Raw genomic sequence first — 16,781 nt, forward strand, 5'->3', positions numbered from 1 at the left:
ATGTTTCATTTTGGTTGCTGGTGTTGTTGTGTCTCTCTTTTTGATGAATTGGGACATAGGTCAATGGTGACGCTCGTTCAACTTTGTTTTTCCACGTCAAACATTAATAACGAATAAAACTTCTGGGGGTGTTTCACAAAGATTAAGATCGACTTTAAGTTGGACTTAACTATGGCAGCCCATTCATGCCACGTTAACCATTCCTGGCATTGGTTTCTCAAGGAATGTATACATCGTGGTCACAAATCTACAGAATTTACATTTGTTGATAGTTCATTATTTGAGAAAAAATAGTATCTAAAGATCATAATTGAGAGACCAGTAGTGAGAGTAACCAGTGGCATGAACAGCCTGCCGTAGTTAAGTCCAACTTAAAGTCGATCTTATGTCTTTGTGAAACACCCCCATGGAAACGACACAAACCTTCTGGTAAAAAGTTGTTTCTCTCATTTATTATTTTGTTTGGGACTGCTTCAGGGGAAATTGTGAATACCGTGTAGAATTAAACGTTTTGTGAAAAGGCCATACCAAAGGGGAATTAATGGCATTCACTCGGGCATCAAGGTGAAGGATGAAGGTATCAATCATGCAGAATGAACTTCTAAACCACTGACATGGCTGGCTGAAATAGCATAAGGTCATTTATAAATTTTAATCCGTTTGGATGAGAAAAAAAGTGAAATTTATTGAGTGAGAAGGTGCAAGAGACGGTGTGGAGGACAAATACATTAACTTGTTATGTATTTTCATTTTTTTTAATAAATAAATTTAATCAATTTTTGTTTAAACTTCTGTTCCTTTCTCCACTTCTTTCTCCCCTCCCCCTTCTTCTTGTTTCCAATCCTCTCACCATCCCTCCATCTCCATCTCTTTCTCTTACGATCTTTTCTCTGTATGTTCTCATTCGTTTACGTCACTCGTTCCTCTTTTTCCTCACACATTTCCTCACAGTCTAAATGTGTTTCTTTTTCTTTTTTCTCCCTTAAATAAATACCACATACATCGGAGGAACACCACCTCTTTCTCTCTCTCTCTCCCTCTCTTTCTCTCCCTCTTTCTTTCTCAAACCCCCCTTTCCCCTCTCACATCCCGTTGTTAATCATTCTCATGTAATAAGTGTAAATTGGATAGTGCAGTACCTGGGATGTTGCAATCAGGTGTGAATGAAAGCATGTGCCAAGGTGTGATAACTATGCAGCTTCATGTCATAACAAGTCGAAAGAAAGACTCCTCCATGCAGAGATACCGGGAAGTCAGCAACGACTAGAAAATGAAGGTTGACAACATAAATGTTACATTTCTTCACATGCCTGAATAATGTTTGCAGCATCAATTGTTGAATTGCAATTTAATTGAAGACTCAAGTTAGATTTTTCTGTCAAATAAATAGTGGACAGTGGTAATGAGGGCATCTTTATATGTTCTTTGATGTTCTTGACTTTTACTTTATTCTGTCATTTTTATTGATTAATCAGCGTTATCAATCTGGTAAGTTTCAGTCCTGCTGAATTTCACGTTTTCCAATCCTTTGCATTACTTTCCAACTGGATGTTTTGTTGTCCGCATAAGATATTCCGAATGTTATGGATTCCCCCCTTTTCCCCTTGCCCAACGGAGTGATCCATATCATTCTTAGGCAAAGCACACACATAAGACTTGATTAATCGTGTAGTGCGTGAGACCGCTTTTAATGTCACAATCTTGATTTAATCTAAGCTTTACCCAAGATAAATCTACCCATCGCCATGTTCAGAGCCGTCCATCTTGTTAGTCTACATGTTAATCTCATTTTTGCTTTAATGAAATCTACCCATTTAGATATAAGGACCCCGATTGGATGAATACTGTCACGTGGGATTGTTTAATAGAGCATTTAATATCAGCTAATACATGTACAGTGAAATATTTGAGAATGCTGTATTTTTCTTCAAGAAATCGTTAAAGGAGGCCTACGTCTTTAAAATGTACATAATTACAAACCTACAAATCGATAGATCAGAAATGGGGTTTTCAGTGTTGAGCATAAAATACATCTATTTCTGGAATTGGTCAAGTATCGACATCTCATTTCCTCCACAGGCCTCTGCAATGTCTACGTCACATCTTCTCGACCTATTCAAAAACCCCTTTTATGCTTTATCTAGCTAGCCCACCCTCTCTCCCTCTCTATCTGCACGCCTATCTCTGTACCTCTCCACTCCTCTCTATTTCTCTCCATATGCATTTGCCTCGATGGATTTATTTCAAGAAAAGGAATAGAAGGAGAGGACGTCGAACCAAAATCTACAGAAATTGTGTACTTCCATGTCATAATTCGTTGCCAAATAATGCAACCATATATTTAATGCAACATACCTTAGTTTATTCCGCGACCTGAGGCTTAATGGAGTCTGTTTCGTGACCTGAGGCTTAATGGAGTCTGTTTTTAGACCTGAGGCTTGATGGAGCCAGCTAACATCGATGAATATATTGAGAAGACGTATCGCGAACTTCACATCTACTTTGGATCAAGAAGAAACACATGTAGAGGTGCTGTGGTCTAGTGGACAAGTCACCCGACTGCAGATCACAAGGAACAGGGTTCAAGTCCCACCGTGACACTAATTTCCGTCAGTGTTAATCTACATTTGCCACTCTGGGTGTAAATGGGTACCTGATATGCCTGAGCGCTAGCTACTTTGGCAGCTCGGCTACAACCAGGGTTATATGTGTTATTATTATAATGTGCATTTGTATTTTCATAATCATCATCGTGCACTGAAGATGAAACTATGACGACACAATGACCGGATCAGTCTGTTCCCTGCTGATCCCGCTGTTAGCAGTCCTCGGATATAATAGCCTAGATACTGTTAAAGTTGGCCTATTCAGAGTTTGATAATGAGCGGGCGAACTCCTCTAGAGACGAAGAGACGCAATTGTAATACGGTGTTCCGTATAGACCCATCTTCAAATGTATTTATTGGAGGTGGATGTAAATGCCCCGGCTCCATCTTTAATCTGCACAAGTTGTATAACTGTATACATTCAAAGATGTTGCTCCTTCACGAATTAGATTCTCCTCTTCTTTTTTTTTGTAATTTGGGGTCAATAGAATTCTATGATATCACATATTGATGCGAAATAGTGTATACAGTCAAATTGAAAATATTTCTAACATACACATAGTTGGGCCATGAGGAAAAATTACTTAAGATTGGGACAGATACAAAACCGATTAAAAACCAACTCCTCATGAAGTAAGTCTTGTATAAATTTTGGGCAAAGTTTGTCGCTTTACCCCAGGTGTGTTAACGAAACACCCTAGTAAACAAAGAAGTAAAAAAAAAAAAAAAAAAAATTCTTATCAACCCCTTACTATAATTATCTCATTCTCACATTCGAAAACGTTCGGAACTGTTGACAGCCTTTGTAAAAAAAATGCTTGTTGTTCTTGTATATTCGTCTAATGGGAATAAATAAAGATTTATTACCTCGATTCGCATGCAGAAACAAATGTTCTTTGGGAACACTCATGATATACATGCAGCTCATCCGTTATTCAGAATACCACTGGGATAATATTTCGAACTACTTCTCAAGAGTTTAAGTGCGTAGACAGACAAAGAAGATGTTAAAAAACAAGCTTTCCCATGATGAAAAGGTGTCACGAGGACCATGTTACGAAAACATAAAGTGATTGAAGAGGGGGCGGTAAAAGGGTGGGGGCGGGGGTAATACTCCCGGGTAATACTATAAGAATAAGAAAAGGCATAGGGCCTACGGTTACAAAAAAAATGAAAGTCCTCAAGACAATGAAAAAAGGAACCATTATCACATGTATCACACCGTTAAACCGACTCCCTGGCGAAAAAATATTGTTTGTAATTTTATAGGGATTGATGTAATTCTTCGGTTCAGTTGATCTGGTTGGTGTTACTATACAATATTCTTTTATTGACGTGGTGTTGCAATATTTGGGCCAGCGACATATGCATCCTGTCTAGACTTTGTTTCGTCAAGAAAAAGGTTGCTAGGGTTAGAATTAGGGTTTTATGTTGGATCAAGGTTAAGGTTCAAGTACAGTGTTTCAAAGGTCAAAGGTTGAAGTTAGGAGGCCGACCAAAACAAGAAAGCGTCCGCAGAGCAGTTGTCAGAAGAGCATGTACCGTACAATCAATAAAATAAATTGAATTACCAAAAAGCCAGAGGAAGTACAGGGACGAAAGGTGACATGAGATGTTGACGGGTAAAATCATTCATAAATAAATGACTTTATATTTCAAAGTCCAACAGAATTACACGACGAGGCTCCAATTCTATCATTAATTTTCCGGAAAATTGTCAGCTCCTTGCACTCACTCGTCAAAAATTGTCAAAATTAATAGTAAAGACGAATGAAAAGTAGGACAGGAATCAACCTTGCACTTAGCAACCCTGGGAATGACCTTGCTCTCCCCGTCTTATCAAAAGAGAGACGCATAACTGAGAGAGAGAGAGAGAGAGAGAGAGAGAGAGAGAGAGAGAGAGAGAGACAGAGAGACAGAGAGACATAGATGGAGAGAGAAAGAGAAAGAGAGAAGCACAAGACTTAAAGAGAAATGTTGTGTTCTGGTGAAGGTTAAAATAATTTTCAAGCTCATTATTCTACACATTCCGAAGTGGAAGAATATCATAGCGGCAATGTAACAGGAAACGTATTTCCGTCGTATTCCAAATATGACTGACATTCTTCAATCTGGACCAGATTTCGATTCCATGTCCAGGTCTGTGTAGAGCTTATTTCTACTTCTTGTGATTTTCAGCAAGACCGAATTAATCCCTTATCGAACGATCATTCCAATACCTCAAAATATTTCCTGTTTACTTCGCAATCAACCCTAAAAAATATAACCGAACAAACAAACGAAAAAAAAAAAAACCTTTGGAAAGTTCTTTTCATGATGAAATTGCTTGCCCATGTAGGGCTCCACTTTAACCATCTCATATGGAGTGATAACTATCGATCATTAAATCCGACCGAACTCATTCTTACAATCACGCACGCATCCATTGACCTTGATGTTATAGTTGCCAAGCAGAAAGAACAAATTGATTTGACTTCGAGAAACAGTCTCTTACCACCTGTCTACAGAGACCCTTTTATGTTGCCACGCTAAGGGTGTGTTTATACATGTTTATAACATCATCACGATGAGGATGGTGTTGTGGAGCTTGACTCGATCAGGAAAATGAAGAAAATGAAATTTTGTTCATTTGAAGGATTTGAAGGAAGTAGCTGTACTTTCCCTAAGTGATTATTAGATCTGAGAATAAAGGATCATTATTGCATGACCCTGGGAATTATCTTATGAAGAGTTGCGATTGATCAAGGTTGTTCACAAGTCCTCAAATCAGTTGTAAATGTATTCACTTTTATGTTAAGTGCATAGTTGGGATTTAGTATCAAGTTACGATAATTATGATTCAATCGTAAACTATTCATAAGACGATGCTCGTTATGAACATACATGCAAGAACTAGATACATGCAACCCTATCAACTAATCTGTTTTGACGATGAAATTTAACCGAATGAAAACAAGTAAAATTGCGGCACTCGAAGAACTTATCTTGCAAGAAATGGACGATACACGCAATGGTTCTTGTCTCTATATACGGATATCTGTTTTCTGCTTGATTCGCCAATTCACGATTGAGATCTTCTTTATCATCTGCTTCAAAGAGAAAAGAAAAGTATGCCATAAGGATAACTTGTCGGGTTAGGAGATTTTGGGTATGTGTATACGGATCTTCATTCCCCGGTTCGATCAGGTTATAATCTAATTTGATCAGGAAAACATGTAAAGCATGACTGGGTTAACTTGATTCAAATCATGTTCTAAAGGTCATACAAATTCAGCCTAAGACCAAAATGGGGCAATGTTATTTGCCACCAAGACAACAACAAAAGTTCCTACAATGCAATACAGAAATATTCATAAAAAAATGAAAATGGGGTTCTGTCCTTAGATTTCTGAATCTGCTGACAAGTGAGTTGTTTAATGCCTACAGAAGTTCCTCAGGTTTCTAACGAACTAGAAAAAGGTCATCAATGCCTCCAAATTGGCGACAGGATGTTTTTTTGGAACGTTCCCGCGAGCGACACCTTGGAAAAATTATACATTGCATGCGTTCTTGTCACTTTATTTTTTTCTTCAAAAGCTCTGCCGGGAAAGATAAAGCTCTTATATGATTTCAGATGCACGGCGATGATGACGAGGACGAGGACGAGGACAATGATGACGATGATGACAAAACATAAAAACACAATATATAAATAAGCAAACAAACAAAAAGCAAGTACAGGTTGTTTGAATTGACGTAGGAACACGAAGATGCCAAAAGGAGATAAATGTATTATAAGCGTGATGAGAAATTGCATTTTCGCATGAATAGATGCGACCTTCAACGACTTCGTGCATGAATCCGTGATTGATCACTCTCCCGGTAGCAATTATAAGGTACTGCCGCGAAATGTTGCAACATTAATGGCGGACTACTAGTATTCAGAGAAGTAATATGACTAAAACATTATGTACTGGTAGAAAGAGAAAGAAAGAGAGAGAGAGAGAGAGAGAGAGAGAGAGAGAGATACAGACAGAGAGAGAGAGAGACAGACAGACAGACACACACAGAGACAGAGACAGAGAAAGAGTGTGTGTGAGAGAAAGAGAGTGAGAGAGAGAGAGAGAGAGAAGGGGGGGGGGAAGAAAGAGGGAAAAGGAGAAAAATGTAAGGGAGATAGAGGAAAAGAGATATATGAAGAGAGAGAGGAAGGAAGAGAGATAGATAGGAAGATATAGGAGGAGAATAGATAGATAGCAAGAGAGAGACATAGAGACAGAGAGAAACAGACAGAGAAACAGAGAGAGAGAGAAGAGAGAGAGAGAGAGAGAGAGAGAGAGAGAGAGAGGGGGGAGGGGGCAGAGAAACTTGAAGGAATTCGAATGGCAACGAGAGCGGTATAGCAGAAAATGCATGCTTTCCAATATTACACATATTTTATGAAATCATGTTTGTACTGTTGAGTGGAGTAGCATTCGATATTTGTTGTATGGTATGTTTCCATGGAAACACTGAGCTCAGTCTTTCATCTTTCATCTTCCTTGGTAACCTTTTGTGTGTGATTTGCCTCCATCTTCTTCCTTCCTCTCTCCCTTTTCTTATTTTCTTCTTCTATCCTTTTCCCCTTTTTTCCATTCATATTATTCTTTTTCGTTCTATCACCACTTTTTGAAGACCTCGGAAGTTGGAATAAGAGATCCTTCCTTGATTACTCCAATGGACTAGCAGCAACGAATGTTATTCTGAGTGTATATAGCGCTTAATGCATAGACGATGTGTCTAAGCACTTTAAAGGAATAAATTACATATATTAATGCATTACCCTGGTCATCAGATTCCGGCTTGCCTGCACAAAATGTTTGCCCATTCTCCAATCCCTGGGGAGCATTCCAACCAGGCGCCACTTTCCATACGCTCACAATGCTGAAATATGTGGTAGAATGTGAATGATGCTGAAATAAATTGGATTTCTCTATTGATGTACCCTATCAACACTTGTATCATGTCCGTTCATTCATTGATAAAAAAAAATAGATAGAGGACGATTTCCCCAACTGTTGTACGAGTGGTAATTCGGTCTTACTCAAACCACTTAATCTTTTGATCGGCTAATGGACTTTTTTGTCTGTTTTCATAGGTGAAATTTATCAGTGAAATGCTATACCAGAAATTCTCGATCGATATCGGCTTAGTTGCTCTGTTGAATTTCAGAGCTCTTGTTTTAGCAGTCCCTACTGCCACTCTTATCAGCATCCTCTTCATCACATTGACCTCGTCGTTGTCGTCATCGTCATCTTCCTTTAGACAATAGGGACTTTTAGATTTACGTGGACTAAAGCGTGTGACGTCCTTTCAAGGCAGTGCATTAAAAGGACGTCGATCGTAGCATAGACCTATTGTCTTCGTGCGAATCTAAAAGTCCCTATTGTAGACATAATGTTTATCATGACATCAATAATCGCGAACACAATCACCATATTCACCACCACCAACTCCAACACCACCACCACCACCCCCAGCATCACACAGGCGCGGATCCAGGGGGGGCCGAGCGGGCCTTGACCCCCCCCCCCCCCCCGCAAAAAAAAAAAAAAAAAAAAAAAAAAGAGAGAAAAAAGGAAAAGAAGGGAAAGGGAAAGGGGAGAGAAAGGGAAAGAAAGAAGAGGAAGAAGAAAAGAAAAGGGGAAGAAGGAGATCGGGGGCCGAAAGGGCCTTGCCTCCAAAGCTGTTGACCCCCCCCCCCCCCCCGATCAAAAAAATAAGAGAAAAGGAAGGAAAGGGAAAGAAAAAAGGAAAAGAAGAGATACTGGCGTACTGATACTGATTGCTCATCTGACCGTGATTAAATGCCTAAAACCCCAAAGCTTTCGGGGGCTTTGCCCCCTGGATTCCACCTAGGGCCCTACGGCGGGCCCTTAGATGCTCATCTGACGGTAATTTAATGCCTAAAACCCCTCTTTTGGAGGGCTCCGCCCCCTGGAACCTACGCCAAATAGTGACCTTCCAGTGTCACAAAATAATAGGTACTTTAAAAAAATGCTCATCTGACCTTAATTAAACGCCTAAAACCCCTGAGTTTCCGGGGCCGGCTCCGCCGCCTCGACCCCACCAGGGGCCCTAAGGCGGGCCCTTGAATGCTTATCTGACCGCGGTCCCCCCAAATCGGAAAAGGACGTAGGAAGAAAAAGTAGCAAACAAAGAACATCTTTGAAATTCAGACAAGGATTAAGAGTATAGAGAACGGTACAGCCAATCGTCTTCTTTCTCTCACAATCTTATGAAACTTAAAAGCTTCCGCGCTTCGCACGGGAGTAGAGGGGGGGGGGGGGGACCTGAATTCAGACAAGGATTAAGAGTCGAGAACTCTACAACGAATCGTCTTCTTTTTTCAATAGTTTAATGAAACGTCAAAGCTTCCGCGCTTCGCGCAAGAGGGAGAGGGGGTGACTGAATTAAGACGAGGATTAAGAGTCGAGAACTTTACAACGAATCGTCTTCTTTCTTTAATAATTTAATAAATCATAAAATTTTCCGCGCTTCGCGCGGGAGGGGAAAAACTAAATTCATACGAGGATTAAGAGTCGAGAACTCTACAACGAATCGTCTTCTTTTTTCAATAGTTTAATGAAACGTCAAAGCTTCCGCGCTTCTCGCAAGAGGGAGAGGGGGTGACTGAATTTAGACGAGGATTAAGAGTCGAGAACTCTACAACGAATCGTCTTCTTTCTTTAATAGTTTAATGAAACGTCAAAGCTTCCGCGCTTCTCGCAAGAGGGAGAGGGGTGACTGAATTTAGACGAGGATTAAGAGTCGAGAACTTTACAACGAATCGTCTTCTTTCTTTAATAATTTAATAAATCATAAAATTTTCCGCGCTTTGCACGGGAGGGGAAAAACTAAATTCAGACTGACGAGGATTAAGAGTCGAGAACTCTACAACGAATCGTCTTCTTTCTTTAATAGTTTAATGAAACGTCAAAGCTTCCGCGCTTCTCGCAAGAGGGAGAGGGGGTGACTGAATTTAGACGAGGATTAAGAGTTGAGAACTCTACAACGAATCGTCTTCTTTCTTTAATAGTTTAATGAAACGTCAAAGCTTCCGCGCTTCTCGCAAGAGGGAGAGGGGTGACTGAATTTAGACGAGGATTAAGAGTCGAGAACTTTACAACGAATCGTCTTCTTTCTTTAATAGTTTAATGAAACGTCAAAGCTTCCGCGCTTCTCGCAAGAGGGAGAGGGGTGACTGAATTAAGACGAGGATTAAGAGTCGAGAACTTTACAACGAATCGTCTTCTTTCTTTAATAATTTAATAAATCATAAAATTTTCCGCGCTTCGCGCGGGAGGGGAAAAACTAAATTCATACGAGGATTAAGAGTCGAGAACTCTACAACGAATCGTCTTCTTTCTTTAATAGTTTAATGAAACGTCAAAGCTTCCGCGCTTCTCGCAAGAGGGAGAGGGGGTGACTGAATTTAGACGAGGATTAAGAGTCGAGAACTTTACAACGAATCGTCTTCTTTCTTTAATAGTTTAATGAAACGTCAAAGCTTCCGTGCTTCGCGCAGGAGGGGGAGGGGGGGGGGGCTGAATTTAGACAGGGATTAAGAGTCAAGAACTCTACAACGAATCGTCTTCTTTCTTTAATAATTTAATAAATCATAAAATTTTCCGCGCTTCGCGCGGGAGGGGAAAAACTAAATTCATACGAGGATTAAGAGTCGAGAACTCTACAACGAATCGTCTTCTTTCTTTAATAGTTTAATGAAACGTCAAAGCTTCCGCGCTTCTCGCAAGAGGGAGAGGGGGTGACTGAATTTAGACGAGGATTAAGAGTCGAGAACTTTACAACGAATCGTCTTCTTTCTTTAATAATTTAATAAATCATAAAATTTTCCGCGCTTTGCGCGGGAGGGGAAAAACTAAATTAAGACTGACGAAGATTAATAGTCGAGAACGGTACAACGAATCGTCTTTTTCTTTAATAGTTTAATGAAACGTCAAAGCTTCCGCGCTTTGCGCAGGAGGGGGAGGAGGGCTGAATTTAGACAAGGATTAAGAGTCAAGAACTCTACAACGAATCGTCTTCTTTCTCTAATAATTTAATAAATCGTAACATTTTCCGCGCTTCGCGCGGGAGGGGAAAAACTAAATTCAGACGAAGATTAATAGTCGAGAACGGTACAACGAATCGTCTTCTTTCTTTTATAGTTTAATGTAACGTCAAAGCTTCCGCGCTTTGCGCAGGAGGGGGAGGGGGGCTGAATTTAGACAAGGATTAAGAGTCAAGAACTCTACAACGAATCGTCTTCTTTCTCTAATAATTTTAATAAATCGTAAAAATTTTCGCGCTTCGCGCGGGAGGGGAAAAAACTTAATTTAGACGAGGATTAAGAGTCGAGAACTTTACAACGAATCGTCTTCTTTCTCTAATAATTTAATAAAACGTCAAAGCTTCCGCGTCTCGCGTTTGCACCGACCCCCCCCCCCCGCATTACGTCACTGTTGGTCACCATTACGTACCAATATTTGGCTCGCATAATTTGAAATTTGGGCCCCCCCCCTAAGAAATCCTGGATCCGCGCCTGGCATCACATCATCACCATCACCACCATCACTTCACCACCGTCACTTTATCACCACCATCCCCTCCATCACATCATTATAATCATCATCATGAACGTGACCATCATCACCACAACCATCATTATCACCACTACCTCCACCTCGCCCACCATCACAAAGATATAGGATTAATGCAAGCGTTGTTATCGGATTTTAGGTTAAAATTTGGGTGAAATTATGTGTAGTGTTGGGTCCAAGGTTAAAGTTCAGAGTTCTTATTCTGAGGATCAGAAATTGCTAGACCATTCCCGTATATTATTTGAAATATGAATACGTTTGTATTTCACTGATAAACTTGGCGTGCATAACTAAAACATGTGGTGCATTTATTTTGTACGAAAGTAGGTCACTGAAAGCAAACTGCTCTGACACTGTCTTCAGCTACATGACATCGTCTTTCCATCTATAGTCATCCATGATGAATGCAAAATACATTTCTTTGGTTAATGATTCCACTCTAAAGCCTTCGTGGGAATCAAACCGAGACTTGAAAGATACCATTTTATCTTTTCTACAGATTAAGTAAGCGGTATGTGGACATTTTTTTCTTCATTTGAATGTTTAGATCGTGTTTTTTTATAGAAAGGATGGACATTTTAATCAACCCTTTGAATATGGCATTACTGGTAAATGTGCGGATGAATATCATTATCATCTCAAAAGGGTTCATTGGCTCACTCCCACATATCAAAACACTCTACAAACATTCCGCCTCCAAGACGTATAATCCATGGACAATCAATAGTGATAAATAATATCTCTCTCTCTCTCTCTCTCTCTCTCTATCCTTCTTTCTTTCTCTTTCTCTTTCTCTTTTTCTTTTTCTTTCTCTTTCTTTCTCTTTCTCTCCTTCCCATCTCATCTAGCTCTATGAATATAAACCCACTCTCTCTCTCTCTCTCTCTTCTTATATTGCTCCTTCTCTTTATCTACAATGTCTACATCTATAAACGGGTGTTTCGTTCTCTCTATCTTCTCTTTATCGCACATTTTTTCTCCCTGTGTCGCTCTCATAGTCACTTTATTTTCCCTCTTAATTTTTATATCCCACTCTCCTCCTGCTTTTTGTTTGTCCGTATATCTGTCTGTCTCTCTCTCTCTCTCTCTGTCTCTCTCTCTTTCTCTCTCTCTCTCTCTCTTCCTATTTTTCTTTTTTCTCTTTCTCTTCTTCCCATCTCATCTAGCTCTATGAATATACCCCCCCCCCATCCCTCCTCTCTCTCTCCCTCCTTATCTGTTTCTTCTCTGTATCTACAATGTCTACATCTAAACGGGTGTTTCGTTCTCTCTATCTTCTCTTTATCGCACATTTTTTCTCCCTGTGTCGCTCTCATAGTTACTTTATTTCCCCTCTTAATTTTTATATCCCACTCTCCTCCTGTTTTTTGTTTGTCCGTATATCTGTCTGTCTCTCTGTCTCTCTGTCTGTCTGTCTCTCTCTCTCTCTCTCTTCCTATTCTTCTTCTTTCTCTTCTTCCCATCTCATCTAGCTCTATGAATATAACCCCCCCCCCATCCCTCCTCTCTCTCCCCCTCCTTATCTGTTTCTTCTCTGTATCTACAATGTCTACATCTAAACGGGTGTTTCGTTCTCTCTATCTTCTCTTTATCGCACATTTTTTCTCCCTGTGTCGCTCTCATAGTTACTTTATTTCCCCTCTTAATTTTTATATCCCACTCTCCTCCTGTTTTTTGTTTGTCCGTATATCTGTCTGTCTCTCTGTCTCTCTGTCTGTCTGTCTCTCTCTCTCTCTCTCTTCCTATTCTTCTTCTTTCTCTTCTTCCCATCTCATCTAGCTCTATGAATATAACCCCCCCCCATCCCTCCTCTCTCTCTCCCTCCTTATCTGTTTCTTCTCTGTATCTACAATGTCTACATCTATACGGGTGTTTCATTCTCTCTATCTCCTCTATATCGAACATTTTCTCTCCCTGTATCGCTCTCATAGTCACTTTCTTTCCCTCCTATATCCGCCTGCTTTCTGCCTGTCTGTATTTATGTCTGTGTCTCTCCCTCTCTCCATCACGCTCCCTCCTCCTCCTCCTCGTCTTTATCTCTCTTTCCCCATTCCCTCTCTCGGCGTCTCTCCCCACGAAACGCCACAGTTCCATGCGATGACAAATAAAGTCGACTAATTTCCCGCCCGACTGCTTGAGTATATAAATTTCCCATCGGCGTCAATTGAAAGGTTCACGTAGTACATGTATCACGTTGTTACAAATATCCCCACTCGATTACATTTGCAATACAATTAAAGTTTTCATCTAAATTACGAATGAATGATACAATAAAGTTTATTTCAATTCTTATAGGTCTAATTGTTAGGTCTATTTTAAACATGCAAAAGTATCGGATATTTATAAGCCCCTCCCCCTCAAGGATACAAAACACACAATATTATTATTACCAATGCTTTTAACCTAGCTTCTTATAATTCACTTTAGCATTCAAGTTTTTTTTCTTCATTTAAGCAGGGACCTATTTTATTCGCTTTATCTGAGTCGAGAGCGGCGAATGTACCTTAACATTTTGCAAAATGACATACCAGGGATTCGAACCCCATAATGTGCTCTTGATCATTGCGCAGTGTTTAGCCTTGGAAAATGACACCTCTACGTCATTTCTCCTAGAATATACTTCTTTTTGGTGCTCCGATAATATCAACTTCATCATTAACCTTTAACAACATCTTCATTATGATTTTTTTTAACTTTCGCTGTCAGTGTCTTTTATACCATCGCTTTCATCATCATCGCCACCTAGAGGGAAACAAATATTCTCGCGACAAACATAACAAATTGACCTGCTTTTTCTTCAAAGGCAAAATGCATCATTCATATATTAATCCATCATTCTGTTTTATCCAGTAATGGCTCTGGGGAGGGCGTCTGTCACGAACGACACGTCAAACATTTTTTTCTTGATCAGTGAAGTGATCGAAATGATGCTTTAGTCAAACGCAGTTTTAACAGAGTAACTTCACGTCGACCATGATAACATATTTAGACGTGACTGGCAATCTGATTACATTGATTAAGTAAACCCATTTACCATGCATTAAACGAATCAATATTGACAATATAAATATTATAATGACATAAAATGGGGGTGTTTACCTATCGATAAGTCGTTGCTATAAATTAAACTTGTATTAATGCAATTAATCTGGGTACAAATGGAAAGTGGATATGTTCCTCGATTTTTCGTTACAGTCGACTTCAAAGTTAATGTCATCGAGAATTTTTGTTCTTCCATGGATTGTGATCAGAGCAGGCAATTGAAATGTTGATACAGACTCAAGTATTTAAAACGGTTAAAACAATATTCTGTTCATGCTATAATCGGCCAATCATCGTGATTTCGGGCGTTTTCTTGTTCATATTGTTTTGAAACTGTATTCGTCAACTGCATGACTTCATACCTTAAAATTGTTAGCAAATACTTAGAACAACCTTAATTGAAAAAAATGAAAATTGAATAGAACTCAGATTTCATTCACCTCCTGTATCAAAGAAAATAATCAATACGGCTGGTCGTTCTCTTCTTTTAAAAGACCAAACGTCACCTTGTAATTGTCAGCATTTTGGGGGGAAACACTTTGCTGCTAAATAGGAAATAATACAAATTTCACACCCTGATCCTTTACACCGTCTGCACCAACACAGTCAACAGACAACTAGTCATCAACATTGTGAGTCTGTGACCTAGGCATGAAGAAATGTCGTCGTTGAAATACCGCGCAAATGAAAACCACCAGTGCAGACGACACAGTACTTTGAGTAATAAGGCTCTGTTCAAGTACGGATGTATTTTTGGTGCGAAAAGCGGACTGCGTCACTGCAAAATACACATGTATATCTAAATGCTTAATCTAATACATGCGTATTAACAAGGCATCATGCACGTTTGGTCAGTGGTGCGGAATCAACTCGAAGTTAAAACTTGAAAAAAGGAAGTTGTAAGCGTTCACTCTTGAAGAAGGAGAAGAAGAGAAAAAAGTCCATGTCACAATGAATTAGGTGGCCGGCCGGCCGGTACCGGGTTGATGGAAAATGTTTTAAGAAGAGGGACGGAAACATAAAATAATGACAATTTGCCAAATGTCATCCGACATGAATATAAGCGCGCATCGGTGATTATAGCTAACGACATGAAAATGTCATTGATAAAGCGTAATACGGACGGAGATGAAGTAAGCAAATGAGGAGGAGAGGAAAGGAGAGGATGGGGAGCGAGGAAACAGGAAGCGAAGAATGTGAAGAAGAGAAAATAACATCGGACTGTCCTTGATGTCTCGGAGGAATCAATTTCGATTTACAAAGATAGCTTGAGAAGAGCAGGAGTGAGTCAGAGTCAAGGGCGTATCTAGGATTGTTCGCAAGGGGGGGGGGTGCATATTTTTTCCGAGGGACGTGATTTCGGGGATGCCGCCAGTCCTATCCGGGCCCTTTTAGTTTAGGGTTTTGGAGAAAAATTAATATTCATAATTTATATTTTTCGGCGGGGAATCAGTGGCTGGTCAAGGATTCTCTGATGGAGGGGGGTGGTGGAGGAGGGGTGGGGGTGGGGGGGGGGGGGTAAAGTTTCTTTGATCGGCCTACGCGACAAATCATTTTGTCAAAATACATATTTTCAGATTTTTCTCTTCCTTCCAAATTGTAATGCATTGTCACAGGTTGTTCTGGAATGCGTTGATTAATCATTACCTGTAGCCGTTCAGTGGTCATTCGTAATACTCGGACTGATTTTTTTTTCGAATTACGTTGTCATAATTATGCAGATGCCTGTTTTTACAAACCAGTGGTACACACTTCGTCGGCCGGCTGCATGGCAGAAGGGCGTTAGCGCGCAAACGACTCGAAAACTACTTTTCAAATTATTCGCATTAAAGATTTGTTTTATATATACTGCTTTCCGTCCCGAAAATTGAATTAAAACTTGAAAGACTAAAAGAAATGTTGTAGTAGAACACGGCCACAATTTTTTTCTCAGAAATAAGTCAGTTTTATAAAAGTTTGAGGCAATTTAGTGCTAACGCCCTTCTGCTTAACGCTTCATTTTTGACCTGAAGTTCGAGCTAACGCCTTTCTGCCAGCCAGGCTCCTTTGGGTCGTAAACAATGTGCCGTTGGTGTGATTTTATTACGTCACAATAGAGTGCGCGCAAAGAGCGCAGGTTCGTATACGCGTAATAGATGCGCAATGAAAACGTCAGTATACCGGGATCTTGGCCTTACATTATTGCCCATCACCAGCTAAAGGTCTGTTAGCTCAGTCGGTAGAGCGTCGTGCTGATAACGCGAAGGTCGAGAGTTCGAGCCTCTCATAGACCATAAGCTATCTTTTGGCGCTTAGAGACTTCGAAAGCGCTACATAATAAAAGCACCGTTTTTATCATAGTTATTATTATCATTATCATCATCAGTATTATTATTCTTAAAAATTTGTTGTGCTATGTTATTGGGGTACAGGCCTAATAAACAATTTTTACGACTAGATTCTCTTCCATATTGTTGTCGATTGAATCCCGCAAAATACAGGACTAAGTTATTTTGATCACAAGTGGGAATAA

The 16,781-nt window shown here is 39.9% G+C and overlaps 1 non-coding gene across 1 annotated transcript; it reads left to right on the forward strand.

Moving 5' to 3' along the window:
- Positions 1–16,469: 16,469 nt before the first annotated feature.
- Positions 16,470–16,542, forward strand: TRNAI-GAU. Its single transcript has one exon. It is a non-coding gene; the product is annotated as a tRNA-Ile (tRNA).
- Positions 16,543–16,781: the final 239 nt, after the last annotated feature.

This window comes from Strongylocentrotus purpuratus, unplaced genomic scaffold (genome assembly GCF_000002235.5).
Source record: "Strongylocentrotus purpuratus isolate Spur 01 unplaced genomic scaffold, Spur_5.0 spur5_scaffold_9, whole genome shotgun sequence".
NCBI lineage: Eukaryota > Metazoa > Echinodermata > Echinoidea > Camarodonta > Strongylocentrotidae > Strongylocentrotus > Strongylocentrotus purpuratus.